Source organism: Helicoverpa armigera, chromosome 21 (assembly GCF_030705265.1).
Source record: "Helicoverpa armigera isolate CAAS_96S chromosome 21, ASM3070526v1, whole genome shotgun sequence".
Lineage (NCBI taxonomy): Eukaryota > Metazoa > Arthropoda > Insecta > Lepidoptera > Noctuidae > Helicoverpa > Helicoverpa armigera.
The window spans coordinates 8,122,808-8,146,820 of record NC_087140.1 but is presented as its reverse complement, the minus strand read 5'-3'; the positions used below and the strand labels follow the sequence as shown (position 1 = coordinate 8,146,820).

The 24,013-nt window shown below is 33.9% G+C and overlaps 1 protein-coding gene and 1 long non-coding RNA gene across 2 annotated transcripts in view; both read left to right on the top strand.

The window, feature by feature from the left end:
* Nucleotides 1-24,013, top strand: part of LOC110379294 (octopamine receptor 1) — a 76,790-nt gene that overhangs the window by 5,006 nt on the left and 47,771 nt on the right. The gene's annotated exons all lie outside the window — the stretch shown is intronic.
* Nucleotides 17,581-18,787, top strand: LOC135118363 (uncharacterized). Its single transcript, XR_010277537.1, has 2 exons — nucleotides 17,581-18,328; nucleotides 18,485-18,787. It is a non-coding gene; the product is annotated as an uncharacterized LOC135118363 (long non-coding RNA).

The window sequence follows — 24,013 nt, the reverse complement described above, 5'->3', positions numbered from 1 at the left end:
GGAATAGAATCCTTGAGAATAATAGAATGAAACCACTGGCTATTATACTACAAAAACTAGTATTTTTTTTTAATCTACGGATTTAAGTAGGTACTTGCGAGTACTTGTATTTTTAGACCAGAACTTTTTAATGATAGCTAACATTATGTTTTAACGTATGTATGTATTATTAACGATAATATGTTTGGGCTCATAAATCAATATTTAAAAAAAATGCCAACTGCCGCACCTACTGTCGGATGACTGTTAAGTTTGCAGTGTACGGGTACTCTTAACACAGTGTGTATGGTGAATGTTTAACTATACGTTCCTCAAAAATCACTAAATTCGCGAAACCCATATGAAAATATACGTAAAATACATACTTAGTTGTCGTCACACAAAAATAAAAGGCAGTATTAAAGTAGGAAATCACAAAAGTGAAAATTAGGTCTTTCAGCAGCTGAGTACAAATTGCGCACAGGACACACACTCCTAATCACAGTCATTCTGTTGTCCTAATTAAGTCCTAATTACTTGTACCAAAGGATTCCATTCTAAAATCTTTATAGCGGGTGTACTCAACGACAATGAGAATTGCAACATTGATGTAGAACTAATCGAAAAAGGATTGGACTTTTGAGACTTAAAATGTAATTATCTAGTGTCTAATCTAGAATTGATTAGGTATAGTGTTAGATAATAGGTTTTAGTGTAGATTAGGTCTTTAAAAGTGTGCTTAGTATGGTTAGAGGGTTACTTTGCATAGTAATTTGATGTGAAGTTTACCTATAGTGTCTTGATAGAGGTTTGTTAAGACAGTTAAAAAATTTAATCGTTATCGTAGATATTAAAATATTTTTCATATTTTATTCTGTCCCTTATCCATACAAATGATCTGTAGCTATTTGTTCTTATAACATTTTTCATTTAATAATTATTTTCAAAAATACAAGACATTACCGAGTTTTTGAAAAAAAAATACCAAAGCACTGTGATAAAAAATATTATTTCAGATGAAACATTGCGTATTAGGTAATGAGAACAGAAGGATATTCGAGTATCATTGAAGTATTTTCTAAGAATTCAATTAACATAAAAGCTGAAATTAATCAAGCATTCATTTTTCTCTGAAATATATTTTGTTTGTCATTTATTTTTCAATTTTTACTCATTATTCATAAGGCTTACAGTATTGATTGGGTTTTAGTGAAAGAAGAATTGTACGTACCTACAATATACCTCTACATGTAGTTTTAAATCAAGTACTAAACTAAAACATAGACCAGGTAATCTTAAATATAATTTTATTTTGGGAAGGATTACCTTGGGTAGTCTCTTCCCCACAATGGGTAATGCCTCCGACCTCACCATGTTTTTGGCTGGCTGGCTATTGGCGTACTTATCTGTCATAGTATTTTTTTTATATGTATTCAAAACATACAAGAACGACGATTCCAGCATACCATATTTTCAATATATTATTTAACATGTCAAATCCCTTAGAGGGATATAATCGACCAGGCTTCCTTATCCCCTGGTAGGTACACGTATGAGCGAAATAAGAATTATTTATTAGGCAGTATTACACGTGGTTGTAACTGACATGAACACATTTCAGGATAAAATACCTGTTATATGTTATAAGCAGCTCAGGTATTAGTATAATAAAAAAACGGCGAAGTGCGAGTCGGATTCGCGCACGAAGGATTCCGCATTGTGTATAAAAAGGCCAAAATTCAGGGTTGTTTTGTAAGCCCCTTAAACTTCATTTTATTTAGGTTTCCATATTTGTTGACATAGTCACATTATCTCGGTTTATGAGATACAGACCTACAGCCTGGTGACAAAGCCTTCTTCCCTTTGGGTAGGAAAACCCTCAAAATATGTAATTTGATTACCCAAAAGTAAAATTAAAATAATTTGGCTTAATTCGTTATGTCAATGTACAAGAATATTAAACTACAAAGATATCCCAAAATTGTGTTTTCGCTCTGGCTCATGAATGAAATAGACTTAAGGAAAAAAAAGTATGCTATGGCACTGTTCCGAGGTAACAAATGTCTGATCCAGCTTATCAAATATTAAGGTTATATAACCCGAGGGTCAAGTTTACCGATGACCCCGAAGCCACAACCTTCCTATATTAGACACTAAGTTTTTTCTTTATTACATACGCGTGACTTTTTTTGTTGCTGAGCCCAAAACTTTATGAGGAAGATTAGTTTTTTTTTTATAATAAAAAAATATTTCTTGAGGAAAAAATATATTATAGTTAACTGAGGGTTACAATCACCGATTCGTCCGTTGTTTTTTGGTAAGAGACTGTTTGTCATAATTTATATTAGGCTAATATCAAAATTCATTCTTCAATCGCAAAAACACCGATTGGTTATAGTAATCCGTAGAAAATAAGATTTTAAATATAAAAAGTTCTTACGTTATGCGGGTTAAACCAAGCTCAGAAACTAGACTGTAATATAATGCAGGATTCCTCACATCCGCCTATTAAATACCAAAAAAAAAATCACAACAATAAACATTCAACCCTTAACTGCTCAAGGACACATTTGACCCTTAAGTACACTCTAACAGGCATATTTTACCCCCGTCAATACAGCCTTGATAAGTGACGATACCACCCCTCTTGACAGGGATAAAACACCCTAAATAAAAACCATTTATAAGCCAAATTCCTGTTATTTTTTGGCCATGTTTACCACCGTTTTGTCATTGTCTAAAAAGTATTGTGATTAGTTATAAAATCGGCTTGTTGTTGTAATTACCGGACTGCCGTAGCTTAGGTCCCGGGTTCGATTCCCGGTAGGTCGACATTTTTGAGATGAGCATGTTTGTTGGCTGTGGTCTGGGTGTTATAAGATATATTTATAAATTGTGTTAGCACATAATGCAAGTGTGTTAAAAAGTGTCCCGTTGTACCTATATTTATTTATTTAGAATTTTTTTAATTTAATCAAAGTTTTTAGTCGTTTGGTTGTTATGTGCGTACTACCTAACATTCATTTCCACACTTATGAAGCGACTGTCCAATCGGTTTAGATCATCCAACTATTTGATGTTGTGTCCGAGATAGGTCCCTTAGGAAATAGATCTTTTATAGGTTTCTCTTAATCCAAGTGCTTTAGTAAGTTCCCTTGGGACACGAAAGCCCTAGCATTCACTAGTTAATAGTAATCAACCTTTAACTACTTAAATAGTACTCAACAAAATCAGCCATTGTGACGAGGTATCACCAAATTCTAATTCCAGGACTATTTATTTAGGTTTCCCATATACATTTTGAACACAACTGTTCATTAAATCCAGTCTATTATTCTTTAAATGACCCATCCTTTTGTTATCCATTTCACATTTTACAATCGCTTAGGTTGTTCTAAACCTATACAAACACCTATCTTAGTACATGCCAACGGATTTTGGACTTTTTTTGTGGGCTCATAAGGTTGGGTTTCGCTTGGAGGTGCAAGCTTAACTGCTAAATGATTAATCTCTTTAGGGTAGATACAAAAGTATAGTAATCCGACTCGTATCCGATCTTTGTTGTTTGTCCCAACTATGTCGCAAAAGGATTAAGCCTCTAGCAAGTCTATTAGAAAGGTAGGCTTAGTACATTTTTCAATCAGCTTTCAAGATTAAATTGGAGTGTTTTCTTAAGTTTCCAGACTTTTACTAATTAGATTGAAACGGCTTTCAGTTTGTAATTTAATGACAAGAGTTATCCAATCTTTGCTAATTCTAATGACTTGTTTTTGGCACCCAATTGGGCCAACTAGAATATTTTATATGGATGACTTTATATGAGTTATATGTAGGTAGCTATTAAAAAGATGCATTTATACAGAAATCGTGTGATCTTTACGGCAAAAGGAAACAAAATGGATTCTCGCTTTTAGTAGTCAACATGTGCTCTTAATAGCAACTATTAGCACTCATTAATGGATTCCATGTGACTGTTAATGGCTGACATCAAAATGGTTTATCACGCACAAATAGATCTTTTGCAGGATAGGGGACATAAATTCTGTTGAGTGTATGTACAAAAGTAGCTTCTCATGCTTCCTTATTACCCGACCCAGGTAAAAAGAGATGTTTATTATTCTAAACAGAAACATTTTTGTTTGTTTGTTACCTAAAGCTTCCGAAACTACTGGACCGATTTGAAAAATTCTTTCGCTGTTGTTAAGTAAGATCGATTATTCCCGAGCAACATCTGTTTACGAGCGAAGTAAATAATATGTATATTATTATGTATAACTTTCTATTACTTGCTTGATTATATCTGTGTTGTTAATTCTTCTCCTCACTCCTTTTCTTATAGACTTTTGTGTATTTAAAAACTTTATGTAGGTAATGTAATATGTAAAAAAAATCTATCATTGTACATTCTGGACTTTCCTATCCTCACCTTTCAACACACATCTCTCTCTTATTAATAGTAGCCATAGGAAATATAGTTAAGGTCAGGTATCTTAAGTGGTATCATGTTACCCAGATATTGGGGGTTGTAGAGGTCAAAATCATATTGTAAAAGGGTAGTATCGTGTTTCCCAGGTAACTTTGAGAGGGTCAGATAGGCAATCAATCTATTTAAAATAATGGCACCCAGCTTGACATAAAATTAGCTGATATTTAGTTTCATTGATTATTAATAGTCTCTTGCCACCAAACACCACTCCCTCTCTCAATGAAACGTGGTTTTAAGAAGTACCGGCTTTAGTACTAGGTCTAGTCCTCTAATTTTATTCGGGATGGTGGTTTAAACGAGGTACAAAAGCTGGTACTTTTTAAAACCACGTTTTATTATAAGGTGGTGAGAGCCTATCAGGAACGCATCTGGCAGATAAAGTATAACTTTTGATTTCACTGGTTTTGGGATTGCACAGAAATTAAATGCAGCCTTTATCTGGAAGATAGCACTAACTATCAGTTAACTAACAGACCCTGTATCGGTAACCAGGCCTTAAGATGATTACTAAATTGAGAAAAAATATGTTCCTAGTAGTGTCAAAAATTCTTGAAAATATTTTCAATACAGATATACAGAATATGTATTTTGAAAGTACTTAGATGATTGTATGTACGGATTTAGATTCCAGAATCTCTTATACACTTTGAGAGAACTTCTGTGTGTACGCAAATACTCTTGTGAAATTCACAAGTACCTATAGCTTGGTGAACATGAATAGGCCTCCACTTGGATAACCTGCAAGCCGATTATACTTCAAGTTTATACAATCTTCCTGTAGTTTCAGGCGAAAATTCAGGACATAACTTTATGAAACTGGATAGGCGTTAGATTCGTAAATTGTTGTGAGGGAAGATTTTGAGCACGAATGTGGATACATGTAGATGAAAGGGATGATAAGAAAACAAGACGATATGGCTGGAAAGAATGTCACCTTGTGTGATGAAATAATACAGAGAAGTATTGAAGAAAACGACCCCAAATAAAAATATTGGAATAAGGATAGGAGGATGAATGTGTTGAACATACATAGCTTTTCCTATAATTATAAAGGAATCTATGGACCCATCAAACCGGAACGGCTAGACTGCTAATCGGCAGGAATAGATATGGTAGTGCGGCTTCCGCGGATGACTTCCTTAATTAAGAGGTCTATAACTATCCGAAGCATTTCCTATCTTACAAGTAGATATACCTCCATTATTCCATATTTCCATTTATTAATCTATACTATAATAACTATTAGCTTATAACTACAAGCTTCCGCCAACGGTTGCACCGTGAAAACTATTCAGGATCAAAAGTAGCCTATAGTCTTCTTCAACAAATAGGCTTTCTAAAAGAGAATGGATTTTACAGTTTGGTCCAGTAGTTTCTGATATAAATAGGTACAAGCAAACAAATCCTTGAGTTTGTGAAGTGTATTTTTTTATCACTAAATAAATCTAGCCATAAAAAATATAGTAATTATTTTTTTGGCGACTTTAAGTTAAAAAAACTATATTGGTAACTATGAAAATTGTATTGCATTGCAGTAGTCGCTTAGATACCAAAATCACCAGGTACCTACCTAAGATTTTGGTAGCCTAATGTATAAAGGTCCTTAAATCAAACAGTAAACTACAAGCATACAATTTGTTTGAGTAAGGTGCGCCATAAAATAATAGTCGTAAATATTATAGTCGATGTGGGATAATGGTACTTTAATAGCACTCTGAAGTACCATAGTGAGTAATAATAGATATCAAGAGAAATATTTTATGAAGATATATTGAATAGGTTATGTATCTTAGCTGTTAAAACATAATTTTTCGTTTCAATACGGCCTTTAAAGGTGAGTATAGACTACAACATTTACTTGTAACAGAACAACGAGCCGCTCTTTGAGATGTTCTAGTGTATCATCCTTTTACGAACAAAACATCGAGCACGCTCGCCTGTTTGTTACAAACCAGCGAGCATATTAATGTAACATTTCGTCGAGCGTATTGGTGTAACATTTCGTCGCAAAGTACAACGAAATAGTGGTAAATGCACACTCGCTGAGAGCATTTACCCGTAACATAACGCCGAGCATTCGCACGAACGTTACATTACATGGAAATGCTTTGGGAGCTTTTGCCTGTATTGTACCATTCGCTAGAATGTTACATTACACAGAAATGCTCCAGAAAATGTTGTAGTCTATACTCACCTTAAAATTTTGTTTGAAAATGGGACTTGACACTACTAAAAATATCGATTATGTATTTATTTATAAATATTTTAGTGTTGTATTGGCTTTTATATTTTTATGAATATCGTCGAAGTTGAAGGTTTATGATTTTAACATGAATGAGCTTTTATCTATTCTGTTATATTGAAATTATTATCGTTTATTTGAACTCAATTTTAAGTGTTTATGACTTTTTTATGACACAAAGTCATTGTGCCACGGCTTTTTTAGTTTAAATTCATATTACCTTAAATATTGACACGTCTGAAATAATTTTCATTGATTGATTTTAAGTATGTTAGAACCAAATGTTGCACTCGAAAAGATATACAATTTATTTTCAAACGCTTTTCGATGTTATGAATATGAAGAGTTTGTTTAAAGGCGATTATCTCAGGGATTTTACTGTACTACCTATTAACCCTTTGAATGTTATACTTATAAAGCTCATTTATCAAGAAAGGCTACACCCATGTAACCTGAACATAACCAAAGACTAAACAAAGTTGAAGTCAAAATTTTTTTATTGAAAGTAGGCTAGTTCTTAGCATTTTTTTACATCAAATTACAAAAGGACAGCTTCCCCCCCAAAAGCCACCTCTAAACCCAGTCGCTCACTATGATATGATTCCCTGAACCATGCCAGTAGAACAGCCAGCTGATTAGCTAATGTATTCTGACTGTCGGATTCCCCTAATCCAATTGGATAATGGACTAAGCTTTGCAGTTACGCCTATTACGATACTAGGCTCTGTAGCGTTCATTTGTTTAGGTACCAAAATAGATTTGTGTGCAAGCGTAAGTGATGTTTCAATTGGTTTGCGCTCTTACTGTTGTTAATTGTTTGCATGGTTATAAAAAAAAAACATATGTTATAACGGTTAGATTCCTATCTAAAATGTCTCATTATCAACGTCCACTACAAAATTGTTATCTCATGTTATTGTATGCATATAAAACATGCATACCGCTTGGTTTTTAGCTTCCTCCTTCATTTCAGAGATCTTCAGGAGACTTTGCCTTATGTACTCCTACTATTGTTATATGCTGTGCCCATATATGTGAAAGGGTCCATAATTGTGACATAAATTACCTTTATAGCCGCAATTGTAAACATTATAGTACGCATTAAAGTATTGAGTACTAGCTGGTGCCCGCGACTTCGTCTGCGCAGGTTTAGTATTTCGAACAATATGTTTACAAATTGTAGCCTATGTGTTATTCTGATGTATAAGCTATATTATTGTAAAGTTTCATTAAAATCCATTCAGTAGTTTTTGCGTGAAAGAGTAACAAACATCCATACATCCTACATCATGTATGGATGTATGGATGTATTCCATAAATCCATACATACAAACTTTCGCGTTTATAATATTAGTAGGATTGAAATAATGTTTCCCTCTCAAATGTTTTATTCCAATGACCATACGAAACATATACCTATTATAAAGTTTTAGAGGATGAGGAGAATTTTTTTCATTGATTCATTTGATGCACCAAAACTTTCGAACTAGATCAGTGAAAATTTTACGTATATGGTACTTATAGTTACACTAATAATTCTGTTTACTCATTTTGAGGGACAAATCTAAATACTATACAACGTATATTTGTTACCCTTGGGCACAAATAATTACACATTAATTACACATATCTTCTTCGCATTTGGCCGTGATTACTTCCCGGTTATCCGTCTTGAGATATCCCTGATGAGACACATAAGATGTATGGTGGGTTTAATCATATTGTGGGTCATTTTGGACCCAATTTGTTAAGATACGGGTCTTGGTAACTCGTTTTGGATTTTGTTATCCATTAGCCTTACATTTTGGTGGTGTATTTAGTTATGTAGTTAGCTAGTTTTTAGGTTGTTGACTATTTTTATTGCCGTTCAAAAAAGGGGGAGTCTTGAGGTTTCTGCTGTATTTGTTTTGCATATGATTTCTAGAACGGTACATGAAAAGTTGTTTTTTTACTTTTGAGTAATTTTTATCGACTCCTTAAATAGGAGGAGGTTTTCAATACCTATAATTTTGTATGTTTTATTTTTGTTTTTTGAAGTCGATTCAATTGCTTGTAGGTATACCTAGGTGTTTTTTTTATGAAGTCAAAATGATTTTTTGTAGTATTGCTATTTTCATCGGAAAGAAACGAGTGTAATAGTTACTTTATGCAGTAAATTCCGATCTGTAGAATTTTGTAATATTTTCATTATACCTAAGTTATCATAATTTTTCTGCCAAAAATATAATGAAAAATGTACAATTTTATATCCACTACTCTTGATCTTAAACGTCATAGTCACGTTCATCTTGCTAGTACCTAACTGCGGTAAGAAAATGGGTTTCTGTGGTCATTTTACACGTCTGCTGAAATGTAGGTCAGTTCAGACATAATGCAATTTTGTTTGCCGAACAAGATATTATGATACCTACTGTTGTTTCGTAAGAAGACTTCTTATCTTAATGCGAATGGGTAAAAGAAAATAGGAAAATACGTTGGAGTATTTTTTGATCGAAAATATAATTTTAGATAATGTACTGATTTTACACAAATCATGTAAAATTTGCATGCAAAGATTCTCTTTCAAAAATGAAGTCTATATACAAGTATCAGTACGAATATAAAATAAACTTGCAATGAACTTATAAAGACGATTTTAGAACCATTTTAAAAGTAGGTTTATAAAAATCATATTTTACCTATATATATTTCCGCGAAGCCAAAACTTCATGATATCGGTAGTGCTGTATTTTATTAACATTTACATGTAAATAAAATATTAGCAATTCCTAGAACTAACCTAAGCCAAAGCGAAGTAATAAATAGCATCCATTTGCCACGTGCGTTTACGAAGCTAGCGTTCATCAAACACGTTGTGAATATTTTACTCATTCGAAATGCGAAGCTGGCTTCGTGAATGCATCACGATCCATGTATTAATAGACTACTTTTTGGCGTTGCATTTGTATGCAGGTCATGCATATGCAGTTTCAATCAAGGGGTTAGAATTTTAGTGTTTTTTTCGGTGGAAAATAACGCTCTTTGGGATATATTGAGTTTTGTCACGAATATCGCTTTCATACGGGCGGATTTCTGTCTTAGGTGTGAATATGCACGACCCATTCCGAGCGAAAAAAAACTATTGCATGGTTTCAGGCAATAGTTGTCAATTGTTAGAGAGGTACCAGTTGTTGTCAATTGTTTGCTCGTATACGCGCAAAAACCTTACGAACCGAGCGTAGTCATTCGGAAAAACTTAGAAGAAAATCTGCCTGTATGAAAGCGCTGTAATACATAGCCTAGTAGTTAAAACACTAGTTTTTGTACGAGTGCCTGAGCTTAATTTCCTGGCAGGCCGGTACGAATGCAACAATAAAATACAGTTTATATGCAAGTCTTCTTAACCATGACATACAAAAGTTACGTTCGTAGCTTATTCTCACTTTTCAGTACTTTTCACCGCTTTTTATCCATTTACAACTATTACTAAAACTAAACTAATAATTAAGCTAACTACACCACCATTACAGAGTTCTAAAACCAATAGTTTTCCAACTGTAAAAGCCATTAATGTGTTACAAATGACTGTTAAAAGTTAAAGCAACAAGTTTGCGCCTAACATGATACGCTTGTCGCTATTTCAGTTCAAACCTGATTGAGTTAGCTCGATGTAATGGAATTATGGGCTGAACTAACCAGCTAGGTAACACGTGTAAAAAATAACTCTGGTTTTTAAACTGGTAGACGTAAAAATATGGTGTTATATAAGTTTGGTGAACCTGTATGTTTGTAATCTGTCTGGATCATAGCTACAGAACAGATAAACGAGATTTGAATCAGTTTTCTTTCTTGTACTAGCAGAACAAACCAAACTATAGTAACATTGTGTAGTGTTAATAAACAATGTGCAAGCTAAATAAATGATTTTTGATTGTGATTCTGTTTTTTATGACGATCTATAAAGAGGGTTGTTATATGTTTGACAGCTATGAGTCTGTTTGTGTGCAAGCTTTAAACGGCTGAGCAGATTTGGATGAACTCTCTAGAAGTGGTTCTTAAGCATATATTCTTCAAAATTGCTTCAGTCTCCATTACATCATTACCTACATATGTTGCCATCTCAGATACAAAATAGTAGATATGCCATATGGTAAAATAAAATTAAATCGGTTTACTAGTTTTGGCGAGCAAGCGCTACAAACATGTTGTAAATTAAAACTTACATTCACGTAACGATAAAATTTAATTATCAGCTTTGCGATAGATTGCAAGATCTGAAATATCCAATTCCAACTAATTAACACGTTTCTCTCTTATTTTCGAAGAAATTGAACTGTCAGCATTTATTTACAAACACTTCATTTTGTTCAGAGATATTTTTTCCAATCCCCCAGGTAGAATTTTCTAGAGAAAATCTATTTGGTGGAAATTTATGTATTTTTTCGTATTTGGTCTTAGGTATTCTTTTTCAAGTATCTAGGGGATAGAACAAATACAGATTTTTTCTCACAACGATTGGGTATTGAGATGCCAAGAATAAAATAAACTTACATATATTTTTTAACACTGAAATATTTGTACAAACGTACCTATGTTTTATTTATGAAAAATTGAGATTGGATTTTAGATTTTTGGTCATGTAAATATATGTGTAATATTTTGTGATTTGTTGTTTGGACTTAATATTATGTAAAGTCAAAGGGTCAGGCTGCCTTTTATTTATTTTTAGTCCTATCTACCTGTATAATAGTAGTATATTTAAATGATCTGATTCAGTTCAGATGTTTTACTCAACAATAAAGAAGAAAATTTCTATCCCCAGTATGACTAAGATAAAGGTACAGGTAAAAAGATGAAGAGACTGGAATAATTATCATTTGCTAGCTTACGCCCACAGTTTCCCCTCCTCCCATGGGGAATAAACACCACGGATAAAAGTAGTCCTTCTTCAATAAATGGAAGACCTAATATTGACAGAATTATGTAAATCCAAACAGTAATTCTTTAGATTAGCTCATTCAATATCAAAAAACTCTTCTGCTTTATAAGTTTAATCATCCTCCAAGCCTTTTTCCCAACTATGTTGGGGTCGGCTTCCAGTCTAACCAGATGTAGCTAAGTACCAGTGCGTTCCAGTAAGGAGCGACTGTCCTATTTGACCCCCTCAACTCAGTTACCCAGGCAACCCAATACCTCTTGGATTAGACTGGTGTCAGACTTACTGGCTTCTGACTACCCGTAACGACTGCCAAAGATTTATAAGTTTAATATAGATAACAAAAACTATTTTTCAGCCATGATCTTCACGGGTCATCCCTTTCGAAATGTCTAGAATACATTAACATTACTACAATATCAATTTAACAGTCCGATCATTCGATATAATGTGAATACGCGTATTGCCCTGAGGGTCTGGTCAGAATAGTCGGTGAATAATAACTGGGGTTAAGGTATGTGGTATATTGTAAGCGGGGATCGTAGGGTACAAGGAGTTTTAAGTTTAACAAAAATTATAGGGTGGTCTATGTTTGTGTATATCTGTCTGTGGTGGTGTGCTTTTGAGCTGATGTTTTTTATTTGAATGAAATGTTAAAAGTGCAAAAAAAAAATTAAACGATGTATTCGTTTAATTTTTTCAGTCTTTGAAGTAGTTCTAAAATCATCGGGTATCGAAGAATGTCACCAATCTTGCCATAGCTATACTACCTAATATGTATTATAAAACTGAGAGTGTGTTTGTTTGTTTAAACGTCTAATCTAATCTAATCTTAGGAATCACTGCTCCGATTTAAAAAAAAACATATAGGCATGAATAGAGGACTCCATCGAGACGCAACTGAAACCCGCTAGTAGAAGCTAATAGCTATATATAATACGTGTTGGCGGTGGATAGCTAATTAGACCTTTACAAAGCATAATATTGCTGAATTAGTATTCTAGCTTTTAACCCAACATGTTTTCACATTGGTTCAAGATTAGTTTCCATGACTTAATTAACATACTAATAAAGTATACAACTGTTTATTTGTGCATTACAGTTATTTGTTTCTTGCTCAAAATCAAATATGAAATTTCATCAAAAATCCATTCCCGCTTGCAATATAGCGTAGGTTCAACAGTTAACGTTCCAATGCGGTTTGCTATTGTACCGGCCTTTGTGTTTCGTGGACAATGGCAGAAAGCATATTCCTTTATACGTCTTGTAAATACAAATCTTTTGAAGCAAATATGTGATTTTTGCGGTTTTTGGGGCGTGAAAATCGTGAGTTTTGTGAGTATAGTTTGTTGTTTGAATGTGTAGTTTTGTGAAGATTTGCCTGAAGGAAAGTTGCCGCGAAAAATGGTGCCGAAAGTATTTATGCTGTCATCTAGCAGTATAAAATTTTTATTAGTCTTCATGTAGGTAAGCTGTCCTTAAGGTCTTATGATTTTTAACAACGTGTGCCCTTGTCCTTGAATACAGCTTAAATGGTTAATGCGCAGATATTTTCCTATCTAAGATAAACCCGTTTTATCCAGGATAAAAGCAGAGGTGCTTTTGATGGCTTGATTTAGGGGGAGTACCATAACTTTATCATTTGCCCTGTAATATTAAGTTTCACAACAACAGAGACCCCCTATCAATCATCGAATAATGCTTTCCCTTATCCAGTTCGATCCAGATTTCTCTCGTATATTTTTTTTATTACTTATCAAAGTGACGTCTAAAAGGTACTAAACAAAATCCATCATTCTTATCACATCTACTAGCATTGACGTAATACATTCTATTTTGCTTTCAATGGTACATTAGCCGATTTTTCCCGATAAGCAGGTTTCATGAACGTGCCAATGATTTGTATTCTACAAACGAACTTTACCGTATCGAGAGCCGCCTCACGGTCTAGTGAGATCAGTAGCATAATTTACCTGTCCAAGTCTTGACGTGGTGAAAAATGTTTATTTTACGTTTCATGGTGGGGATGAATGAGAATGTGGTGTTGCTTATGTGCTACTAATAAAAACCATTGCGGATAAAAAAGATGATTCTTTGTAGTTTTTCTTTCTCTCTGTAAAAGAGGTTACATTGAGACAATACAGAGACTCACATACGTAGGTAACAATTGCTTATGGAAACAAAGAAAAAAATAGCGTATTTGTATGACTAAGAATGAACGTTACATTGCTTGTTACATTATTACATTGAATAAGATAATCCAGATACAGTTTCAGAGTCTCATATACTGCATACCTTTAACTTACCGATTGTTTGACTGAAACCAGAATGGAGATCAGTAGTACTGCGCATATGATGATGATGATTACTTAAAAATAAACTGCCAGCCTACTAGCGGCCGACAGTGTATCGCTTTACCCCAAAATTATGGTCTGAGGTAGTTCTATCCAGTAGCAAGATATTATATAAAGATCTCTAAAGCTTAGAACTTGACGTTACATATCTTCTCCAAAATACTCCCAGGCATTAAATACAAGCCAAACCCACGACCTCAGCTGCTTCCAAGGCTTTATACTTGGAAATAAACACATTACAGGTTACCTCAGTGTACAAGGCAGACGTGTAAATGCAATTGATCTGTATACCATCAGGGTCCTTCTTGTGAGGCACGGCACGGATCAGATTACAGGCTTCTGGTGGATAATTTAGGCAGGAATCTTGTATTTGGTGGTTTGTTATGGAATGTATAAAGTGGTCGATGTTTGGATTAAGACATAAGTACTAAGTACCGATTTATCGTAATAAATATCTGTAAGTATCTATTTGGTTAATAGTGTAATAACGATAATATACCCACATCAAAATCGGTCCTGCTAAAACCTCGTCGCACAAAGGTAGAGAATAACCATTGATCAAGAGCGAATTTGTGATATTACAGCAATTGATTTTCTATGAAGCAGTTAAAATTTTATATCAGTACCGAACATCTGTTCAGCCGTTTTTAAACGGTTTTATTTAGCTCACACAGTTTGTTTTATTTATTTATTATTTATTCATTCTTGGGTCAAATTTAGTAATTCAAATTTCACCCTCTTCCTGTCAACCGATTAATCTGAAATTTTGTATACACCTTTAATTCCGATGACAATACAATATAGTAATATCAATAACATTGTAAATCCAATATGGCCGCCGGCACAAAATGGCGGATAACGTAGATTTTATCAATCCCATCAATATGGGTATCAAATGAAAGGGCTCAACAAGCAGAATACAATATACTATAAAAAATTGAAATCCAAGATGGCAGCCGCTACAAAATGGCGGATAACGTAGGTTCTATCAATCCCATCAATATGGGTATCAAATGAAAGTTTATTTATTTAGCTCACACAGTTTGTTTTATTTATTTATTATTTATTCATTCTTGGGTCAAATTTAGTAATTCAAATTTCACCCTCTTCCTGTCAACCGATTAATCTGAAATTTTGTATACACCTTTAATTCCGATGACAATACAATATAGTAATATCAATAACATTGTAAATCCAATATGGCCGCCGGCACAAAATGGCGGATAACGTAGATTTTATCAATCCCATCAATATGGGTATCAAATGAAAGGGCTCAACAAGCAGAATACAATATACTATAAAAAATTGAAATCCAAGATGGCAGCCGCTACAAAATGGCGGATAACGTAGGTTTTATCAATCCCATCAATATGGGTATCAAATGAAAGTTATCAACCAGTAGAATACAATGTACTATATAAAATTAAAATCCAAGATGGCGGCCTCTACAAAATGGCGGATAACGTAGGTTTTATCAATCCCATCAATATGGGTATCAAATGAAAGGGCTCAACAAGCAGAATACAATATACTATAAAAAATTGAAATCCAAGATGGCGGCCGCTACAAAATGGCGGATAACGTAGGTTTTATCAATCCCATCAATATGGGTATCAAATGAAAGGGCTTCACAAGTAGAAAACTGTCAGTAACTCCAGCGGGGCCCAACAGGGCCAAGGCCTGCCTGGGCTGCGAGATTGTTCGAAAGAGTTACCGCGGCCCTGGTACATAAAAGGCCTACGACGGAACAAAACGGTTCTTAGTCAAGAGTCTGGCACTCCCTAACCGCTGCTGACCCACAGCAGGAGAGTTCATGTGATGATTTTTGGGGTCGTTAAAAAAAAGTACCTGAAAGGGCTATGTATTGAGGAATTAGATTATAATAAATTGTCAGGTAAGAGACCGTGTAATAATGATGCACTAAATGAATTAGATAGAATGAGGAATATTCGGTAGGCATTTTCATTAAATACTAAAAACTAGAAAATAAAAATCGGTAAAAACTTTTAAGTTAAACGGTTTTATCTTATGTGCACTGAAAACTAGAAAATAAAAAAATAGTTACTTACCTGTCAACTTACGTAGGTGGTCCCGGTCATATTAGACTAAAATAAAAACGTGGGGCCCCTGTGAAATCCTACCTATGGCAAAGCATATCTTTATACTTTGGTAGATCATGAGCTACGGCTGATTATTGATTGTCAAAATCTCCAGTTACGATTACAGTAAGTCGATGCAATCCACACCTATTATACCTCTAGAAGAGAGTACTACAGCAATAGTTAATGGGCCCCACGTTTTTATTTTAGTCTAATATGACCGGGACCACCTACGTAAGTTGACAGGTAAGTAACTATTTTTTTATTTTCTAGTTTTCAGTGCACATAAGATAAAACCGTTTAACTTAAAAGTTTTTTTACCGATTTTTTATTAAGTTCATCTTAACCAGACAGACAGTCAGTTCAGTCTTTGTTTGTTTTATATTTTTGTCGTGATGAAAAAGTATACGCATAAAAATTACCAGGTTTATATAAGTAATCCATATCACCTGCCTCACATATAAAATATACCCACACATAAAACCCTTTGAAAAACTTATGAAAGGGCTACATAACTTGAATACATATTGAGCATATTTATTGCCGCACTAAAATGTAACTTAAAACTTTACGACACATTTTTCCACCTCATAACTTCAAAGATTACAGACCATTTTGAAAAAATATAATCCATGTTGGACATTAACATAACCATTCTAGCCTGAAAGAATATAAATCAACTGTAACATTATATTTTCAGAATTTTACAGACAGCGCAGACTTTTAGTCGGCCGATAAGTTAGTTTGAGATCGTAAATCAGTATGAAGATGAATGGTAGTACGCACATTACAAAGATCAGGTATTTAGCCGGTATCAGACCGACTGATTTTTTTTTCTCATCTTGAGGAAACCTGGACTATACAGTCTGAAATCACCAGCCCACATTGAACAAGTGTGGTGATTAATGCTCAATCCTTCTCCGTGTGAGAGGAGGCCTGTGCCCAGCAGTGGGACGATAAAAAGGCAGTAACAGTAAGATTTTCTGTACAAAAAAATTGCCAACCATCGGATCAACTGTCGGCCGACTGTTATTCTTATTATTATGAGTTTTTTTTGCTTTACCAAATGTAGGTATCTACCCAACATCGTATAATTTAATTATTTTATGTGGATTAATTCAATTAATCGGCTCAGTTGGTCCGCTTTTCCATTACATTGAATGCTCGTCGAAAATTTTTCCAAAAAAATTAACGCGAAGATACCGTTTTGTGTTAATTAAGCTTACATGTTTAATTAACGTTACATAAAACTACACATAAAATTGTAATACTGAAAGAATGCTATTAACAATTATTTTTATTATAACTGAGTTACCAACGTTGAACGCGGTTGTTCCATGGATGGGAAACCAACTATTTATTTATTTTATTTTATTTAGAATCTCCAACAAATTTATATTTAGTAAGCATATTTTTTTTACTTTTGGTAGTTGTTTGATAGATAGAAGCCAGAAAGTCTGACGACTATCCTTACCAAGGGCTAACAATTAGTGTTGATTATAGATAAAGGACATTGTTCAATTTTGGCCTAAGAACCGATGTGAATATAAATTATACTATAATTTTTATTTATTTTTATATTGTTTGAAACATATTTTAGTATTCCACGGACACTTCAAATAAATAAATTCCAAATAAAAAGTTGGGTCACAATTATTGATGCCTTATAAAATGTTTCCGTCAGCCAGTGCTGCCAGTTTCGGAAGTTTTCGCGATTTCGGTAAATACGGATCGAACTGAGAACCTCCTTTCCAAAGTCGGTTATTAAAATTAGTTGGTAACACTTTATTCACTTAAATACCTAAACTGACTAGCTAGAAAAAAACTAGTATTCTATATGTTTTAAGCGAAATCGAGAATTTCTAGCTTGACATTCGAGTAGGATTATAGTTTTCGTAATTGGCAACACTGGTGTACTTCAGTCAGTTTGCTAGAAGTCAGTTTGATTGCTTTGCGACTATCGTTTCTTTTGTGATTTTCTATGCGTTTCATGGTTTTATTCTAACAACTTTGGCTTGATTACGGACTCCGATTAGATTGCGTACTTGGTAGACTCGGCTGTGTGTAAAGGACTGGTTTTCCTGGCATTTTCGGATATTGCTCTGTCTGTGATCAAATTTAGTTGTATTATAATTACAACAATGGATGCAGAATATAGTATATTGTATAAATTGTGGATCTGCTGGAGGTTCTTTGGTATTAGAAAACGAAGATATACTTCGTTGCATACAACAATGGACTATTCCCCGTATGGTAAGTGGTCTACGAAAGTGTTTTTCTAATTTTGATAAGAATGTTACTACCTACTTATGTTTTCATAAGCACACAATTTCTCGGTTTTCAAATCAATTGGCACAATTGCAAGTTACTTGACATTTACTAATGTTTTATTGTGTTTATTTATTACAGGTTGAAGCTCATGACCTTATATGTACCTACGACGTGTTGGTCTGAAGCAGTCGAGCATAATAAGATGCAATGCACTGTTGGACGCAATTGTTGTGTACTTTGTAAGAAGCTCCTACCATCAGGCATTACTGTTGCAATTGTATCGTTGGGCGTAGAACAGTGGGCTGTTGTGCCCACATAATGACTATTATCTGGTACTTAAGCTGGGCGAGATACCAAAATTCAATTGGACCCCCTGCTCAGTTCTTAGATAATATATTATTAACAAATATTGATGATTAAAAACCTTTAATTGAATATAAATATTGTTTTTATTGCACATCCTCGAAAACCTCTTTCATTGTTATTGGTAAACCTTACTTTAACTGTTAAATTATTTTGTGTGGTAATGACATTTTTAGTATGGTCTGTGCCTTCTTGGTAATAGACCGCGGGTTCGATTCCCGCCTTATGGCATGTAGATAGCTAGGTAACTGTCTAATATAAAAGTACTAACAATCATTTAAATAAATAATTCTCCATCGTAATAATATCGATATTTTATGAATTGTGGTGAATGAAACTCTTCCATTTTGGATACTTATGCGTTTTATCACAAATCCAAAGTGGATTCACTATATATTAAGAAACGTAACGTTGAAAGCAAAAGCGTTTAGGTAGTTGTTTTTCATAAAAATTCTAAGCATTTATGAAAACTAGTCACACGCCCCGTCTTCGCACGGTGGCAATGTAAAACCTTGGTGTAAACCTCCCTCTTGACCTACTCTATCTATTAAAAAAAATTGCACCCAAATCCATTGCGTAGTTTTAAAGATCTAAAGCATTCATAGGGACAGACAGAAAATGCAACTTTATAAAATGATCATTGTCAAAGAATTATCTTAAACTTGACTAGGTTCTATCTATTTTCCTAGTATCTAGTAGAGTAGTCTTTCCTAGATCTAGAAGAGAACATATAGAGCTGTACATAGTATTGTTGATATTTTGTAAAGTGTAGTTTGATAATACTACTCTGATATTTCACGCAAGCTTGGTTATTTTTATTTATAACCTCAAAATATTAAATTTTTTCGTAATTATTTTAGTTTCCTGAAGTGTCCGTTCGTGAAAACTTATTTCATAGGATTCCATATAATTTTAAGAGTTTATAGAAGTCACTTTCCATTCGAACGGTTCTTAGGCAGAACATGTATGGAGCCGGAACAATGTCCTTTAATACCTATACAAACATTCTTTTTGGTAGGTATATGGCAAGGTTGAAAGGCAACACCAACATAGTAATGAAAAGACTAGCCGGATAATGATGAATATTTTGCACTAGCTTCCGCCCGCGGCTACCCCCGCGTCAAGTTCGGTTATATCGCGTTTCCAAGAGAACTCTACAAAAGTCCGGGATAAAAACTATCCTATGTTCTTTCTCAAGGTCAACTCTATCTCTGAACCAAATTTTATTAAAATCAGTTCAGTGGTTTAAACGTGAAAGCGTAACAGACAGACAGAATTACTTTCGCATTTATAATATTAGTAGGGATGAACAGAACAAAGCATAAAGCTTTCAATATTAAAACACACAAATCACAAAAAGAACAGAAATTAATAGATATAAAATTACTGTGAAACCTAATTAGCATATTAATTGTTCATACTTTATTATGCAAAGCTTTTAACAAAAGCCTAAGTACTTAATTTAATAAAAATTACGTCCGAAACATATTCATATTCTAGTACCACGGTTTATTTCATTATGTTTTAACGCTAATTATTTTAAGTACACAACACCACTTGAGTAAAAAACCATTAAAAATACACACTGAAAGTTTTAGTTGGCCGATAGTTTGTTTGGGCTCATAGATCAGTATAAAGTACATAGTATGGGTAGGTACGCACATTACAAAGATCAGGTATTTAGCCGGTATTAGACCGACTGAAAACTTTGTTTGGAATCTATATGCCAACCATGGGGTCAACTGTCGGCTGTCTGTTAAATCTGCTAGCATTTTAATTTAATAGACGGAAGGTTATGTTTAAAAATCATGTTCTTACCTCTATACTGGTGGGTCCCGGCTGTCATTTGAACCTCTTTGGCAGTCATTACCAAAGGGGTATTGCATTGCTCGGGTAACTGGGTTTTAACTTAGCCATAAGCTCTTCACAACGGCTGTTATAAAATGAAAAATCATCATCTCCCGAGCCTTTTCACAACTATGTTGGGGTCGGCTTCCAGTCTAAACAGATGCAGCTGAGTACCAGTGTTTTACAAAGCGACTGCCCTATCTGACCTCCTCAACCCAGTTACCCGGGCAACCCAATACCCCTTGGTAAGACTGGTTGTCAGACTTACTGGCTAAAATGAAAAATATATTTCAAAAACACCGTAATATTCTGTCCTACATAAATGATATGAATAAATATATTACACGTAGTTATCAAATATGATATCTCGGAAGCGCGCGCCTAAAAAGCGTAAAATCGCGTTACAAAGCGGTTCAGCACGGAAAATAATTGGATGTTGTATATTTTTTTATAAAATGGAGGACCTTTTTTAATGAAAGAGGGCTTGACGTGATCTAAATATGAAAACAGTTAATTTATGTCGGTTACATAATATTTTTTTATTAAGAAGTAATCAGTTTTTTAAAGCTTAGTACTTTATTATTTTAGCATAAAACCCCACATATCTATATAGAGGCTAATCTATCAAAGTTATAAGAACATCATCTGCCTAGCCTTTTCCCAACTATGTTGGGTTCGGTTTCCAGTCTAACCGGACGCAGCTGAGTACCAGTGTTTTACAAGGAGCGACTGCCTATCGGACCTCCTCAACCCAGTTACCCGGGCAACCCAATACCAGTACAAAATGCAGGATTTTTTTTTTAATATCGGCCCCCTACACATAGGACAGTCGGCTTATCTGTCTTAATGGACTCAATTTATCAAAAACCCCTCTTCGCCTCAAGAGATGCTTACCTAAGCGCTCACTCTTCATTTCAAAATGAAATACTCGGGGGACTTGTAAATAAAGAATATTGAGGGAAGGAAGAATAAAAACCAAAATAAAAATGTACAGCAAGAAGAAATTGCAAAACAATTTGTGGTTCTATCAGAATTAGCTTGTAAAAATAACTTAATACGGGGCGGAAATACTTAATTGATTTGGATTTAAGTACAGTCAACTTCAGGTCAGTGGTAACAGTTTTATAGGAAAATCGTACTTATTACTATTGAGTTAAGGTGCATGACAGTTACCACTGATGACAGTGCAGTCTACCGTACCTATTTCATAATATGTATTTCTGGGTTATTTAAAAAGCCAGCTGCTTTCCCGCGAGTTAAATATAGTCTATGTTACTCTTAGATAGTGTATAGCTACCCAACAGTGAAAGAATTGTTCTATGAAATGCCTTTGCCTCTATTCGATGTAAACAAACAAAACATTCAAATCATTCATCTTTATATATTAGTATAGATATATTAATTATTGGTTGCAAAAACATTCCAGAATACATAAAAAGCCATCAAAAACCAGCATTCAAACTAAATACGCTTTTACAAGCAAATGTTACCTAAACAATATTAAACGCATTATTAGATTTTACTGCAGCTTAATTCAATTAGTAAGCATTTAAGCTAGCCACAATAAATGCGCCTAGTTTCACAAAATCAGCCTGTTTAATGAAAATTTTAGTTAATAGCTCGGAAACTGGTTGAAAGACCAACCATGCATTTGATCATCTACTGAATTAAAGTTGGTAATTTTACCGCTGTTTGCACAAAGTTAGCGTTAATTTTTTACAGGAATTAACTGTTTATGTGTTATGAATGTTGTAGTGAAATGTCTTTTGATTAATTAGCTGGTTTTTTTTTATTTACATTAAAATTCGTTAAATTGCGCTGTTACTCGTTCCCGCTAATGGTTCCGTACAACGCATACAAAATACTTTTTTTCCATCAAAAGTCTGGAACCCTAAAGACAAGTAAAATAAACAAGTTTTTAAATATTGAATTGATGTATGGATGGTTGTCTTGCAAGAACTACTGAACAAATTGTGATGAAACCACGTTGAAATTTTCAATTCAAGTAAAGAATTATATTTTCAGCGCTGTCTTACCACGTTCATGAATATATCTGATTCAAGCTTCAACTAATTCTTAGTTTTCATTTTCCACTTAATATTTCTAGTACCTCTCAACGTTACATACAATATTAATTTTAATTACCAACACTGTTTTCAAAATAAATCATTGTTCGAATACAATGTGTCAGACCCAAAGAGCTTATGTGTAAAAACGAAGGGTCTGACCATCTCATCTTAAATGTATCACCACGTGAGAGGTGAGTATGTAGGTAGGCTGTATAAATTATCGCTCTCGACCCTTTTTTAAGGGAATATTTCAACAGTTCAGTTTTAAGGGCTGTCTGATATTGTGAAATTATTGTCTGAAGTTCTTTTTTATTTACGTACTATAATTATATGGCAGCAGAATCCTTTTCCGTGTGAAACGAGGCCTGAGCCCAGCAGTGGAACGATAAAAAGGCTGTAACTTTAACTATAATTATATACACGCTTAATAATTGGGTAAGACTGGGTTATATACAAAAAGTAGTAACAGCTAAGTATGTTTAGTTTTTTTTTTTAATTCAATCTTATGAAAAGCACAATTATGTTTCTTTTAAGAAGACAATATCAGCTATGTTGTCCCATTGTTTCTAAAAGGCCAAATACAGCGGCATACTTAAGTAATGTGTGTGTTTGTAGAATTAAAAAAGCAACTAGTATGACTATTTTCAAGACCATTCAAAGATCTATTTAAAAAATAACATCTTTGTCCTTGACAACACACAAAAAATCTAAAAGTCTGAATTTGTTGCAAAAAAATAATGAGTGCTAACTATATTTTTCTAAGATATTGTATCACAACTTTACCCACAAAAAAAAACATAAATAAAAATACGTCACTCTCCTTTATAAGTATAACTGAAATGACAGCCCCTTAGAATCTCATCCCTATTAGAGTGGACGCCACTTAAGGGTCTATTCCCAAATTAATGTGACCCGACTGTTACTTGTCAAGTGTAAATATTCATACGTTTTTAAGTGTCGGAATTTGGTTCTAATGTATTTATTATGTGGTGTTCATTTTGTTGTGAAGGGTCTTTGAACAATTTCTATTAGTTTTTTGAGACTTAAGTAGACTTGCTGATGGAAAATAACTGGTTTTTATTTATACATTGTTAACTGCTACCAATACTGATAATTATTTCAGTGTTACTAAATTTTGTGGCATAAACCATTACAACAGAAAAAAATAATAATTAAGGTTTCACTACAAGGTACTCGAAGGAACCACATTTTAAACATATACCGTCTTACCACAAAAACTTTTAAACGTCAGTTTATGCCTTGTCTAAAAAAATGACAAATTATGACGTTGACATATGGTTCATTTTGCAGCCAAAATTTTATTAGACAAGCGTAAAACAGGGTTTAAAGTTTTTGTAGTAAGGCCCATAGCAGTTAAGTTAGTTTG